The sequence below is a fragment of the Taudactylus pleione genome, unplaced genomic scaffold (assembly GCF_031769625.1).
Source record: "Taudactylus pleione unplaced genomic scaffold, aTauple2 ptg000095l, whole genome shotgun sequence".
NCBI lineage: Eukaryota > Metazoa > Chordata > Amphibia > Anura > Myobatrachidae > Taudactylus > Taudactylus pleione.
Window position 1 is genome coordinate 21,267,574 of NW_028284497.1, and position 13,498 is coordinate 21,281,071.

Here is a 13,498-nt window from a genome sequence, read left to right on the forward strand (position 1 = left end):
GTTTCAACGCCGTTTCAGAGGTGTGCATAATTAAAAGGCAGTGTCATAGTACACGTCACTTGGTGGAATTTCACACTGAAGTGATCGCAGTGCTCGTGGCAGGGTATAGTCAACCTCAAACGCTGCGATCGCATCCGATGGTGCTGAATGTACCAATGTTGTCATGCACTTCCAGGAGATGACGTGCACAAATGGGCGTCTTATGAATGGCTGGTGGGCGTCTGCATACACAGTGATCGCACGCCAAGATATAGTGGGTGTGCTAATGCCTTGCGATCGCCTGCCTTACTTGACGTGCGCTGGATTTGCATATGCAGGCTGTGAGCGATCGCATCTAGCGAGCTCCTCAGCCCTATGTTCCAAACTCCGAAAAGTTTTGCTTTTCGGACTTTGGCCCTGGTAGGTACAAACCATCTTTAGATGGTGTAAACCGCTTTAAGCCTATGGAGGCTTAGAAACAGGATAGAGATCTACCTGCAGCCTATGGCCGGCGGCGGAGCTTGACACTGTCGGCATGTGCACACGTGGAGAAGTCTTTCACAAATACTTCAACAAAATTGCGGGTTATTACCACAATTGCTGTCCCTGAAAGTTTCCCTTTGTACATAGTGGGGATATTTTCATTAAAAATGTAAATATCCTCCGCGATATAGATCTTGGCCCCTTAGACTAATGGCTGTATGTATGTTATAAATACTCGGAATGGAGTGCCGGAAGTACAATGGATATAGTCTAATGAATACTCGGAGTGCTGGAAGCACGATGGATATAGGGCCTGATTCAGACTTGGGAATAGAGAGAGATATCTCTCTCAACTGATCATCTTGGTGAAACCATACTGCACTGCAGGTGGGGAAGATTTAAAATGTGCAGAGAGATTTAGATTTGGGAGGAAGGTGTCCAAACTGAAAGTGTAAAAATAAAGCTATTCAGCATTTGTGAGCTACATGCATAAGCAGCCAGTATTTACTGCATATGAAAAAAATATATATGTATTTGCACCCCATGCTTTGTCCATGTACACCGTTATTTACTTTATCTTAAGCCGGGTACACACCAGACAATATGTTATCGGATCGGACGACATATCGTCCACATCGGGCAGTGTGTATACGCTGTATCACTGGCAATGCGCACTCCCGTGCGTCAGCAACATCGCCCGCCGCTGCCGGCATCGGATGCCGGCTCCTCGTCCAGGACCTGCCGCAGATTACATTGTGCTGGGTACATATTGTTAAGTGTGTACTCAGTATTACTCTATTCCCAACTGTGAATAAGGCCCTGAGAGAGGAGTAGAAGACAATTATTATCATTTATTTATATGACGCCACAAATATTCTGCAGCGCCTTACAAAGTACATAATCAAGTTGTAGACAAGCGACTTACAGAACAATACAATACAGGACCAGGACATGGATAATATATATTGCTACATTAGCGACCATAACACCCAGATAAGCAACAGAGCATAAGCAACCAAGTGTTAGGTGCCCTAGTGGGGAGTAAGAAGTAGATGAAACTAAAGTAGGGAGAAGCACAAGAGGGTAGAGGGCCCTGCTTGTAAGAGCTTACATTCTAAAACATTTAGCAAGAAAGATTAACCTTGCAGCTGTATTCAAAATGGATTGTAATGGTGAGAGTCTGTTTTGGGAAAGACCAGTCAGGAGACTGTTGCAATAATCAATGCAGGAGATAATGAGAGAATGAATTAGTGTTTTTGCAGTGTCTTGTGTAAGATATGGTCTTATTTATGTTTTTGACATGTATGTAACATGATTTGGAGACAAATGGAATGTGGGGAACAAAGGACAGTTCAGAGTCAAGAATGACACCTAGGCAGCGAGCTTGTGGGGTGAGTTTGATTGTCAAGTTATCAACAGTGATAGAGATATCAGGTTGGTAACTACTATTGGCTGGTGGAAATATTATTAACTATGTTTTGGGAATGTTAAGTTTGAGGTGGCGACATGATACTTGAGATGAATGTGGACTGAACAAGCTGCAGAATGCACACGTTTACATAGGTAGTTGGTAACTGCAGACAGATACTGATGCACTTTGGAAATGCAGATTGTTGGTAACTGCAGACATATACTGATGCACTTTGGAAATGCAGATAGTAAACTGGAACAAAAGCTGGAAGCCACCACAGCCAGGAGCCAGTATACCGCTGTGCGTTCTACTGGCAATGAGCATGCCAGCAGAGGAGGTTTAAATAGGGTGCTACCAGCGCCTTTTGGTCAGACAGGTCTTGTGAGCGTGGCTGTAGGAATCTGGTAGGTCAAATGTAGTCACATGAACAAACCCAAGATGATGGTTCCCATGCCCCACCTCCACAAGTACTACCAGAGGCCCACATGGAGATGTGCCAGCCAAGGTCTCAGGAACACCAGATGCGACCAAGAGGGCTATGATGGTCAACAACATGACACCACTGGACCTGGTAATGGGGGCTAAGACCCAGATGCGTGACTGCTCCCCCTCTTAGAAATAGCCACTGGACACTGTGAGGTATGGGTGGTAACGTCAAATTAATTGGACCATACTTGGAGCGGGTATGTAAGATGCCTTTATCTTCCAATCAACAAGACATTGAAGATGATCATGCCTAACACAAGTCCAAAATATATTTTGCCTTGTATTCTTCCCCATGTTGGGTTTGTATTTTTGGAGAACTTTGGCTGGGTGTATAGAATCAATTCAGCATCAGAGGTATCAACAGGGAAATGTGGGTACTCAGAGATATGGAGGCAAATGCAACTTCCAAGAAGAGTCATAAGTTACTGGTAGTCTCCTGGTTGTAGGCTAGGAATAGCTTCATCGGCATGGATCTTGTAGGGTTCAGACTCTTTAAGATGAGATATTTGTACTTGTTGCCAATTCTTGGCACAATTGACTTTGAAGCTGGAACAGATGTTGCAGGTAATGGAGTAAATGCTGGTAACCTAGGATGTAGACAATACACAATGTGAAATGGAGTCGAAGCAGAGGATTCATGGTAATAGTTGTTTTTCTGCCCATTCATCATAGGATACAGAGACATATAACTGAAGTAAAGTCTCTAAGTCTTGATTATCTCGTTCAGTCTGACTATTGGGTTGCGGGTGGCAAGTCAATGAGAAAATTACACAAAGATCGCTAGAATTTGGCTACAAACTGGACATCGGGATCTGAAACAATTTCTGCTGGACACCCGTGAAGCCACAAAGAGGAACAAAGTGGACCATTTTTGAGAACCAATCTACTATGATCCATATGGTAGTGAATTTATTAGAAGCAGGCAGATCAGTCACAAAATCCACTGATATGAGTCCGGGAACTGACAGAGGCAAAGTTGACCTGCTGGAGCCGGTCTGGAGCTTTTATGCTGAGCACATCTAGAGCAGACTGCAACAAATTTAAATCTTAAAGAACAGTGGGCCACGATTCCGTGGAATAAATTATTATGTCTTACAAACTCCAGCATGCCCAACGAATTTAGGTAAATGAGCCCACTGAAGTAATTTTTGCGCATATTCTCCTGAACTAGTGTTTTACCCTGAGGAGGGGTAATAGCTGGAGTAGAAACTGATGCACTTTTAAAATGCAGATAGTTGGTAACTGCAGACAGATGCTTTTGCACGATGGAAATTGAAATGGGTGCTAACTGCAGACAGATACTGATGTACCTTGGAAAAATAGATGGTTGGTAACTGCAGACAGATACTGATGCACTTTGGAAGTACAGATAGTTGGTAACTGCAGACAGATACTGATGCACTTTGGAAGTACAGATAGTTGGTAACTGCAGACAGATACTGTTGTACTTTGGAAGTACAGGTAGTCGGTAACTGCAGACAGATACAGTTGTACTTTGGAAGTACAGATAGTCGGTAACTGCAGACAGATACTGATGCACTTTGGAAGTACAGATAGTCGGTAACTGCAGACAGATACTGTTGCACTTTGGAAGTACAGGTAGTCGGTAACTGCAGACAGATACAGTTGTACCTTGGAAGTACAGATAGTCGGTAACTGCAGACAGATACTGTTGCACTTTGGAAGTATAGATAGTTGGTAACTGCAGACAGATACTGTTGCACTTTGGAAATGCAGATTGTTTGTAACATCAGACAGATACTGATAATGTTGCCGGCTTAAAGACTAGCCAGGCAACGAACCAGTATTAGTGATTATTTTTTTTTAAATGTTGCATATCGCTGCAAAGGGGATGTAAAAAAGAAATAAATCCCTATGACTTTGAACTGGGACTTTTAATAGAAATAAAATTCATCAAGCTCCCTGGCCATTATGATAACGCTTGTTAAAACTAAAATTACATTGCTGTAATGTTTAAAATAAATAATCAGTAAATAATTTTTTTCAAATGTTGTAGTATATTAAGAAATCTGAAAATATCAGACTTGCGATTACATAGCATATGCAAGTTTCCCACGTGGATTGACTTCGCTCCATGCATTTCCTAGGAGAAGCTAGTAAACTGGTCAGATTATAAACTGCAAGGTAAGTGGGCTTTCTGTCAGTTACTTTACTTTTATCAGTACCTAGGGCTCTTCAGTTTTGTGGAACAACAAAATACATGGAAAGCCATAGCTAGTGTACAGCCAGACATGTAATACACTTAAAATCAAACTTCAGTCTTACTCATGGAGCCCAAAACCGCATTAAGAAATGGTCCTCCCAGGCTAAACCATGACAGTCCCTGTGGACAGAGCACAACCTTTGCACAGTAGTACCTTCCCTGTACACTTACATGTTCTCTTTAGGCTGACTAGATCCCTCTGGCAGCTGCTTACATCCCTTAATCAGTACTTTTTCATGCACACCTAAACCAATCTGACACTGTTCCTGATGGAGTTTTCTTTTCATTTAAACTTGACCTCACATGCTGGCCGTGCCTCTTATCTAGGTGCTGGTGGGTTGGGTATGATATGTCGACAGTGATAATGTTGACATTCATCATGTAGACAGTGATGAAATGTTGGGAAAATCCTTGCACAGGCAGGCAAAAATAGGACTATTTTGTGGGACACTCTTGGAAAAAATTGTTATATAATTAATATGGGTAGGGACTGGCTAGATGGGAATGACCGTGAAGCGGTGGCCAGCTTAACAAATTATTGCAATATTTTGGAACCAACATTCCCTATGTTCAAAGGAGTTGCAGTTTGAAAAGCATGTGAGTGCCGAGTTTGTATGATATTTTTATGTAGATGGTGTGGTCACATACCAAGGGCACCCCAGACGGTTGAGTGCCGTGGATTGAGCCTGTTAATTAATATGAATGAAATATGGTAAATAAGTAATTAAAAAAATATAAATTTTTAATAATACTCTTTAAAATAATAGTACATGAAAAATGAACAAAAAATTAATTAAATTCAACACAATTTTATATATATTTGTGTAAGAATGTGATCTTGCTTGAGAAGGCAAATGTCCCCTCTATAACAGATAGGATGGGCGAAAATATTAATAGAGCAATTCTTCAATCCTTAATTATGGGAGAGAGAAAAGGTGTGTGTGTATATATATATATATATATACCTCAGAAAACACAGATATGAATAAATCTCAAGTAGTCACCAGTATGCTATCCTCTATAAGCACAGTGAGGAAAGGGAGAAGGGAGGGGGAGAGAAAAAAGTAATACAATGATAGTCAATCAATGAATGAATATCAATCAATCAATGAAAACAATTGAAAACTCCCTCTAATATCAATCCTTAATTATGGGAGAGAGAAAAGATATATATATATATATATATATATATCTCAGCAAACACATATATAAATAAATCTCAAGTGGTCACCAGAACTTCTGACGCAATTGGAGAGAAATTAAACTTCGGATTCAGAAGCACTGGCACATCTTACTATCAGATCAAGACCTTGCAGTAAAATTAGACAATACAGTCTCCATGAGTTGGAGGAGATCTCCAAACTTGAGAGACAAATGGGTAAGAAGCCATTACACCAAACAACTTCCTAAAAAACCTTTGACTGTTGGGACATACCGATGTGGATCCTGTAAAATCTGCAGTCATATCAGTAATAATATCAAAATCCAAGATAAGTTTGGCAGTACACTATCTGTGAAAAATTATATTAATTGCCATACTAAGAATGTAATTTACTGTATAGAGTGTCCTTGCAAAATGAGATACGTGGGAATGACCGACCACACGTATCATGAAGCAAAGAATTCTTGAGCATATGGGCACAATTAGGAATGCACAATCAGATATATCCAGAATGAGACAATTGACAACTGTAGCCCGGCATTTTTTTCACAAACACAATAGCTCCTATAAGGGAATGAAAATCTATGGTCTGGAAACTGTCAATCTAGGTCTAAGAGGAAGAGATGTGACTAAGGAACTCCTGAAAAAAGAGCAGATGGACCTATAGACTCAATAGCATTGCACCATATGGTATGAATGAGTACATAAATTTCAGTGTATATTTGTAAGACCTCAACTAGTTTGTTGGCCATACCAATAGATTTCATAATTTTTTCTCATTTTTCCTTAATTCTACATTATTTTATAGCATAATATATTCTCTATTTTCACGTTTTCATCATTTTATAATTGTCAATAATTTTTCTTTCACACTCACCTTTCTTTCTCTTTCATAGAGGGATCATACACTTTCATCTTCACCTCACTAGTGCTTATATCATTTTTACCTACATTTAACATCTATAGTATATGACATCAATCCATCTCCTCTGCACATTCACCATTAAATTACTTATCACACCCACATTTCACATATATTTCACACATATTTTTTTATATTTATAATGTACACTTATCTATATTTCTATTTTTTATTTTATTATATTTTATTTTTTTTTCATCCATTTTCATACCAATTATTCTATATACAATATATATTTTTTTCCATGTATAACTTCCTGCTTCTGCTTTGCAGGAAGTTTGGGGGATATCTCCCCATATATTTGTACATAATGAATTATTTTGTTTGCAGATCCATGATATTCTGGGATAATTTATATTATATATTATATTCATCTATATATGTATACACCTCTTTAATATAATCTAAGGAGTGATAATTAAATCTAGTTTCATTATAATTACAATTAGAGATGAGCGGGTTCGGATTTACTTGGTTTTACTCTGATTTACTCGGATCTCAAACCGGCATTTTATTGGTTATCGGCTATCACGTGTTTTGGATAGCCAATAAAATAAATCCGAACTAATCCGAACTTGCGGTAAAGTAGCGATAAGAACCGAGTAAATCCGAACCTGCACATCTCTAATTACAATCCAGGATAGGCTATTACATCAGTCAATCATCATATGACTTCACACTATTGGCTATCTCTAATACTAATCCATGATTGGCCGTGGGACACATCAATCAACTATGGCAGTCCCCGATAGGTTAGCCTATATATTTATACTACTACAGGGAGCTTACAGTATACTGGGCGTTCAGGTGAAACGCGTGTCATCTAGGCGCCTGTCAGCTGACCGCAACCACGTGACCGCTATTCCGACCCACTGCTGTCTTACACTCCTCTGTGTTGGACCCACTGGCCTGCACAAGGGCTGCAGATACACAGCGCTATCCAGGCGCCTGTCAGCCGATTGCGATCACGTGTCTGTCATCACATGACTCACCATAGACACACCTTCTGGAGCCGGACTGATCGGCTAGCCTGTGGTACACAGACACACAGCGGCGTGCAGCAGACAGGCACAGAGCACAGCAGCACAACGCAGGAAGTCACCCTTTCCTCTCACAGTGCAGTTTTCATATGGTTATACAGGTACCCTTCTATGTCTTTCTCTCCTGGAGGGGTTTTGACTGCTCCTGGGCGCATTTAACCCTGCAATGCCTCCATGGTAACAGGACTCATCTAACACCTGGCAGAGCCTTAACAAACTCCACCGCTGCTGTTGTTTCTACAAACACTCTCTCCCCACTCTCTCATTATATGGCTTGCACATCCTCCATGTAAAAGCAGAAGTGGAGAGACATCTTATAGAGTGTTTTCCTTTACTTTCTTCATATTCACTATTAAATGTTCAGTGAATCACATGACAGTGTAATATTACCTCAATGTTGAATTTACAAACATTATTGATCTTTGTTTGTTCAGGTGACACTGCCTAGAAGTATCTTATCAACTACAGGGGACACTATGGCCCTCATTCAGAGGCGCTTGCAAAATGCGAGCGGTCACTCTGAATGTGGGCGGCCGCTTGTCTTTTGAAATACGGCCTCCTGGTCGCTAGCTAAGCTAAACTTTAGCGACTGACCAGGTTAATGGTCGCGATGGTCAAGACCATCGCGACCATCGGGGCTTGCGACGAGACCCTTGAGGTTGGGTCTCGGCAACAGCAAGCCCCAGGGAGCTTCCTGCTCTGATCGAGCAGGAAGCTCCCCACTGACATCACTGCTGATGTCAGTGCGGCCACCCACAAAACGGCATTCGTTCCTTAAGGATGCCTCCGTTTGTGGAACCACCCCCCTCCCAGCCTACAAAGGGGTCAAGCTGTCCATCACTATCGACAGCCCCTTTTGTAGCGAGCCCCGGAGCGAGAGAATTTCTCTCTCGCTCCGGGGCTTGCGCACGCGCAGTGCGGCCGCTGTGCGTGCGCAGGGCCTAAACATCGACCCGCTTGCGAGCGGGTCTGAATGAGGTCCTATATCTCTCTTATCAATGATATTCTAGTTTCTGTACTAAGATTCAAGTATGTCTGCATAATACCAGAGGGAGTTTTCAATTGTTTTCATTGATTGACATCAGCCATCATTTGTTATACTTTTCTCTCTCCCCCTCCCTCCTTCCTCTTCTTACTGTGCTTATAGAGGATAGTGTACTGGTGACCGCTTGAGATTTATTTATATCTGTGTTTGCTGAGGTATATATATACCTTTTCTCTCTCCCATAATTAAGGATTGAAGAATTGCTCTATTAATATTTTCGCCCATCCTATCTGTTATAGAGGGGACATTTGCCTTCTCAAGCAAGATCACATTCTTACACAAATATATATAAAATTGTGTTGAATTTAATAAATTTTTTGTTCGTTTTTCATGTACTATTATTTTAAAGAGTATTATTAAAAATTTATATTTCTCTTTCATCCACTAGGGGACACTGGAGGTGTTTACGCTGGGGTATAGAGGCGTGGATAACTGGAGCTGGCACTTTAAAATAATCTAGAAGTGTGAAGCTCCTCTCCCTCTATGCCCCATCAGCCCTCAGTTTAGAAAATGTGCCTCATGGAGCTGGTCACATTATGCTGTGCTCCAGCAAATACATTTATTTATTTATTTTATTTAAAAGCATCTTTTACACTCCTATAGGTACCCTTCGCTACCTATCTAAAAGGTGGGGTCCGGGTACCTGGCGTCCTGGTGTTTTAGCAAACACCAGGAAGGAGTGCACAGGGCTCATTACAAGAGCTTCTGACAGCTCCTTATCGCCACATCTAAGTCTTCACACAAGAAGAGAAGACTGCTGGCCTGCCAGAGAGAGACTACAGGGGACACGCAGTGAGTAACAAGCTGCGCATCCCCCGGCTCCTGCCCCGCTGCCCAGCGCTAACACAGCATGCTGCTCTGTGTTAGTGTGTGCATAGCACAGTTAAACAGCGCTACACCTGTGCGCTGTGTAAGGGAAGCCCGCTGTCGGCGCTGCCTTGCGCTGTCTAAGGGAAGCTGTGTGTACACAGCGCTACACGCGCGGCTCCCTGCTTCTTTCTTCCCTCTCCCCGCTAATACACGCAGCTCCCTGCTTTCTTCCCTCTCCCCGCTAATACACGCGGCTCCCTGCTACTCCCCTCTCCCCGCTGATACATGCGGGTAGCGCGGAGGGGAGGGGGCGGAGCCTAAGCAGCGCGGGCTGTCTCTATACGCGGCAAGCGGCTGTAGTAACAGCGTGGCTGCCGTTTGTTAACTGTTTCATGCCTGTATCCCTTATCCAGGAAGAGTGCAGCAGAACTGAAGGCTGGATTCTTTTGCTCCCCATTCCTGGCTACAAAGCTACAAGTTAAGCACAGAAGGCTCTGGTACAGAGGCTGTGCATAATACACTGGGGGTGCAGGGAATCTGATCTGTGGGAAGGGAGTGGGGTGTATCTCCTCCTCTGTGTCCCAAGCCAGCCTTCTGTTTACTTTACTTCTGTATATACTCTGTCCCTCTGTGTGTGGTGACTGTGTGTATCCATGTCAAACAGAACAAAGGCATCTCAAAAGATGTTTGTTTGTTCTAGGTGTAACAATAAACTAACCAAGCCGCATGCTGCTGGGTCCACATTATGTGATGCTTGTATAGCAATTGATCCACCTGTGGCTAATACTGCCTTACCCGCACCTACATGGGCCGCTGTCATGGTAGGAGTAATGGCGGACTTAACGTCTGAGTTAGCTGAGACACGGAAGTCTCAGCCTCCCTGGGTTGCTGGGCTAACCAAGGGCCTGATTCAGAGCTGAACGCTAGGACCAGAGCGCTCGCTCTGAATCAGGGCCCTCCTACCTTTTTTTGGAGCGTCCTCATGGAAGCTCGCATAGCTGTGGGTTACCACCCACAGCTATAGCGAGCGTCCATGATGATGGTCGCGATGGTCTTGACCATCGGGCTTGCGACGGAGACCCTGCGGTAGGGTCTCGCTGCCGCAAGCCCTGGAGTGATTTTGGCTCTATCAGAGCCAAAATCACTCCCACTGACATCACTAGTGATGTCAGTGGGGCCGGCTTCAGACGGTAGGCGTTCCCATGGGAACGCCTCCGTCTGGCAGGCACGCCCCAGCACGCCCACCAAAGGGGGCGTGCTGTCAATCAACATCGACAGCATGCCCCCTTTGGTGCGAGACCTGGAGCGATGGAGAGCCCGTCGCTTGCCGAGTCTCGCGCATGCGCACGACGGAGCTCCCTCCATCGTGCACATGCGCAGTGGGGGAACATCGACCCGCTTGCGAGCGTACTGCCGCTCACGAGCGGGTCTGAATGACCCCCCCAAGTTTCTTGACACCCTGGTACAGGTTATGGGTACAGCTGTGTCCGCTCCCTCCACTTCCTTACAAGGACCGACACAAAAGCGTCCTTTATCGACTGTTCTCCAGTCAGAAGAGTCTGACGAGGAATTCCACGCTACGGAAGAGGAAGGGGAATTGGAGGAAGCGTTACAGGACGATACCCCTCTAGAGTTAGAGTCCACCTCTCCTGGGGTGGAATCTCTAATTTTGGCGGTCAGAAAAATCCTTAAATTACCTGAAGATGTTATTCCTGCATCCCAGGAGTGTGAATTATTTCATAAACAACCAAATCGGCGGTTTTTCCATTCTCATTGCATCTTCGACAGCAGCTCTCAGTGGCCTGGAAACAACCGGATAAATGGTTCCAAATTCCGCGCCGGTTTTCTTTTAGCTACCCTTTTCCATCATCCATGATGGAGAAGTTGGAAACGCTCCCTCCAGTTGATGCGTCCGTTTCTCTAAGGCACTCCCAGTACCGGGAGCCACAGTACTAAAAGATCCTTCGGATCGTAAATTGGAGACAACGCTAAGATCTATTTATACTGCAGCGGGTGCTCAGCTTAGGCCCACCCTTGTTACTGCTTGGGTTAACAAGGCTGTAGTTTGCTGGGCTGACCAGTTGATTACAGGTTTGGACTCTGGTACTTCCAGAGCAGGTTACGCATACTAGCAGAACACATCCATGAGTCTGCAGTTTTCCTGGGAGAAGCGTCAAAAGATATTAGTCAGATTAGTGTTCGCATATCTGCTTCTGCTATTTCGGGCCGCAGAGCACTCTGGTTGCGCACCTGGCATGCGGACGCAGAATCGAAGCGTGCGGTGGAGGGTTTACCATTCAATGGTGACATGCTGTTTGTCCCGGAATTAGACAAATGGATATCCCAGGCCACAGGGGAGTAAGTCTTCCTTCCTCCTGTCAACTGCACCGGCTCCCAGAAGAGCTTACGCTGGACCTTCATTTCATTCCTTTCGTGTGCCACTTTCCTTTTGTGGGAGAGCCAGAGGGGCTCCCTCCCAAGCAAGAGGCGACAGAGTAGAAGCCGCCCACACACGGTTGCACGTAGACAGGAGCCTAAGCCAGCTGAGAAACAGGTGGCATAACAGTCTTCCGTCCCACCTGGGACCACCTACAGTGGGAGCCCGCCTGCAAAGATTTCAACAAGTTTGGAACCAGACGTCTCCAGAACCGTGGATCCGCAGACTAATTTCCCTGGGGTACCGAATAGACTTCGAGGTCCCCCCTCCACCTCGGTTCTTCACTACAAGTCTGCCAATACCTGCAGACAAGGCCAGGGTTCTACAGGAGGCTATCCAGTCTCTAGTAGTATCATCTGTGCTAGTCCGGTTCTAGAACATCAACGAGGTATGGGGTTTTACTCTAACCTGTTTGTAGTACCCAAACCGGATGGATCGGTCAGGCCCATCTTGAACCTCAAGTCATTGAACCTGTATCTGAAGATGTATCGGTTCCAAATGGAGTCTCTGCAGTCAGTTATTGCGGGCTTGGAACCAGGAGAGTTCCTATTATCCCTGGATATCACGGATGCCTATCTCCACGTTCCCATCTGGGAGCCACATTCCAACACGGTTGCATAATAAACTTCAAGAAATCAAATCTCTATCCATCCCAGAAGCTCCTGTTTTTGGGCATGATTTTAGATACGGCATCACAGCGGATCTTCCTTCCAATAGACAAAGCCCGAGATATCCGGTGGTTGGTTCAGCTGCTCCTCAGACCAAAGAAGGTGTCCCTCCTTCTTTGTCTGCGTCTCCTGGGGAAGATGGTAGCGGCCTTCGAGGCACTACAGTTCGGGCGATTCCACTCCAGGGTGTTTCAGCTGGACCTACTAACACAGGGGTCAGGGTCTCATCTGCTTCTACATCAACAGATCCGTCTGAGCCCAGCTACCAGAGTGACCCTTCTCTGGTGGGCACAATCCAACAATCTTTTAGCGGGCCGGAGATTCAGAGTGTGGGACTGGATCATCGTAACAACGGATGCCAGCCTTCGAGGATGGGGAGCAGTAGTCCTTGATTATCACTTTCAGGGTCGATGGTCCCCTCTAGAACAAAAGTGGCCCATAAATGTGTTGGAACTCAGAGCGATTTACAATGCTCTGATAGAAGCAACAGAGTTTCTAAGAACTCGTCCGGTAAGAGTTCAGTCCGACAACGCGACGACCGTCGCGTACATCAACCGCCAAGGAGGGACACGGAGTCGCAGGGCCATGTGAGAAGTAACTCAGGTTCTCAGGTGGGCCGAGAGCCAGTCAGTAATCCTGCTGGCGGTATTCATCCCGGGTGTGGACAACTGGGAAGCAGATTACCTAAAACGCCAGGATATCCATCCCGGGGAATGGAAGCTTCATCCAGATGTGTTCAACACGCTGATACGTCGATGGGGATGTCCTCAGGTGGACCTCATGGCATCACGATTGAATCGTCAGCTCCTGGTATACGTGTCAAGAACTTGA

At 44.6% G+C, this 13,498-nt stretch overlaps 1 protein-coding gene across 1 annotated transcript in view; it reads left to right on the top strand.

The window, feature by feature from the left end:
• The first annotated feature begins 7,476 nt into the window (after positions 1 to 7,476).
• Positions 7,477 to 13,498, top strand: part of SHC3 (SHC adaptor protein 3) — a 206,523-nt gene continuing 200,501 nt past the window's right edge. The window contains exon 1 of the mRNA XM_088470053.1: positions 7,477 to 7,808. The gene's annotated coding sequence lies outside the window, so the exon portion shown is untranslated. The remainder of the gene's footprint in view (positions 7,809 to 13,498) is intronic.